The sequence below is a fragment of the Lepisosteus oculatus genome, chromosome 14 (assembly GCF_040954835.1).
Source record: "Lepisosteus oculatus isolate fLepOcu1 chromosome 14, fLepOcu1.hap2, whole genome shotgun sequence".
NCBI lineage: Eukaryota > Metazoa > Chordata > Actinopteri > Semionotiformes > Lepisosteidae > Lepisosteus > Lepisosteus oculatus.
Genome location: NC_090709.1, coordinates 16,298,731 through 16,301,253, shown reverse-complemented (window position 1 = coordinate 16,301,253; position 2,523 = coordinate 16,298,731). Strand labels below are relative to the sequence as shown.

Below are 2,523 nucleotides of genomic sequence, written 5' to 3'. Positions count from 1 at the left end.
TTTTTATGAGTTTTAAAATATAATCTCTTTAAATCAGACAAGGGGTTTATGTTTCGCACTGAAATTCCGATTGACTGAGAATTCAAAGAAAGACTGTTTTCTTCCACAACACCGTATAATTATCACATCCACCAAACTCTCCAAACTCTCCAGACCTTGCTGGTTGAGCAATTGCTCCGATAAATTAGGTCACGTATCATGTTAAATCATTTCTTCTCAACAGAACATTTCCTGGTGCACGTTTTCTCCATGAAAAAAAAGACATTTTTCCCTTGCACGATTTCTCGTTTTTTATCAAAGCGTACAGAAATAAAAAAGAAGAAGAAATAGTGTCGCAAAAGAACTCTGTCGCCCTTGGGAGATGTCAAACGCATTGGACATGAAAAATGCCGGATAAAAGCCAGTTCTCTTCGTTTCTCAGTGTCGGGGCTGCTATGTAAAAGAGGCAATTTGGTCTGAGAGCAGGCTCAGCGCTTACTGAACGCAGATGTCTCAGAGCGGTGTGTCCAAGTGGCTGTAAAAGGTGATGGGTGTCCTGTCACTGTAGCCTAGTTGGTTAAAGCGCTTCTCTATTAAACAAAAGAACCGAGATTCAAATCCCTGCCGTGTCTTTCTTCCTATCTTGCAGTACAGAACGTACCATTTCGGGCAATCACAAAGGGCTTGATTTCGTTAAATGCATGTGTTCATTTCCTTTCTGGAAAACTTGTTTTTTTTTAAATTCACACAGCTTGCGATAAATGAAATTCAATTCTTGGTTAACAGTGCAGAAGAAATATTACCATCTGGAAAAATAAAAGGTAAGAGATTTTTTGTAACCGAAAACTTCTGATTCGAGAAAAGACCACACCAGTCAGTCTCTGTGGCGCAATCGGTTAGCGCGTTTGGCTGTTAACCGAAAGGTTGGTGGTTCGAGTCCACCCAGGGACGGGGTTCTTTTGCGATGTAAACGTTGTCTTTAGTCGATTGGATTTTTCAGCGAAACCATAACCATTTTAATATTTGCAGGAAATGCGAGTGTTTAACACGTGTCAGGGTCACCGAGAAATGTCCAATAATGCCCAACATTGCAACTCCCCAGAAAACCATATTCACCCAAAACAAATTATCGTCGAATCTTCATTTATACTCCAGTTGAATCCTCTGCTGAAATATTTTAAAAATACAATGCAGGTTTGTTTGAGACTTGACAAGCATTGTTAAGATAGCACTGTGCAGTTGGATTTTGATATTTTGACATATTTACCTTAATTTAAAACAAATACTATACAGTCTATTGTAATTTTAAAATATGTGAGCCGAGGATGCAAAAGGGTGAAAGGGAAAGGTCAGAGGGTATAGTAAAAACGAGGTTAGGATTGGTGGAGGTGGTAGGGGTGTTGATGGTTTTTCTCTGTAGAGGATGATTGAGTTTTTTATCCTTCTCTGAAGTGAGAAATTGGAAGAGTTGGGAGTTGAAGGATCTGATGAGGTTAGTTATAAAAGGAAGTTGATGTGGAGCTGTTAGCTGTAAAACTTCCTAACATCTTTGATGTTGTCATCAAAGATAAACTGCAGTAAGCAAAGATAAAGAAAATTATCTTTATTTACTGACCTGTCTTTCTCACACCTGAAGAAGGCTCCACGGCCAACATGTTATGTTTCCTTTCTTCTCTTTTCAGCATGGAATAACCTTTTACTTGTTCATTTGCAGCCTACGCATGCTGACACAGCTACTCACCTGATATATAACATTCCTATAATCGCAACTATGAATGTCCACTGTGGGTATTTTTTCCATTATTATTTATTTTGGCATTGAAGCATATTTTATGTAATACCGAAGTGTCATAATCACTGAAAAACATTTTTTCATTTAGAAAGAATTTAAAAAATATAAATCACTATGAATTACATTTAACCTGTTCTGATCTAGGTTTTCTATATACTTTACCATGCCATGTTCAGAATGTCACAACGCAGAAATGCAACAGAAGTTTTGTAATTACAAATCTTCTCTTACCTTAGTGTCAGAATACTAAGATGTTTTGGTAACGAGTAAGGAGGGAAAAAGTAATTCAGCAGAAGGGGTGCTATTTTGTTGACTATAAATCCTCACATGCCATGTTCAGAGGGTCATATTAAAAAAAGGTACAGTAAATTTTCTTATACTTCATGATTTTCATAATTTGTTACATTGTGTCTCACACCTTTGTGTCAGAATTCTGAGATGTTTTTTTCTAAACGGGGGCCATCGCAATACAACAGAAAGAGCAATTAGCTTTTCCCTATGAATTCTCTCATACCATATTCAGAGGGTCATATTTTAAAAATGGTACAGCAACATTTCCTGAAGTTCAGGATTTTGAGAGTCTGTTACATTGTGTCTCACACCTCAGTGGCAGAATTGTGAGACGATTTTATAATCAGGAGGGAGGGTCATAGCAATAAGCAGAAAGTGTCATCACCCTTTGCTCATCCTCCGTTAACCATATATTCTCATATGCCATGTTCTAAATGTCCCATTGTAAACTGCTATAATAA

At 37.4% G+C, this 2,523-nt stretch overlaps 1 non-coding gene across 1 annotated transcript; it reads left to right on the top strand.

Annotated features, from left to right (window-relative positions):
- The first annotated feature begins 856 nt into the window (after nucleotides 1–856).
- trnan-guu (transfer RNA asparagine (anticodon GUU)) lies at nucleotides 857–930 on the top strand. Its single transcript has one exon. It is a non-coding gene; the product is annotated as a tRNA-Asn (tRNA).
- The last annotated feature ends 1,593 nt before the right edge of the window (nucleotides 931–2,523 follow it).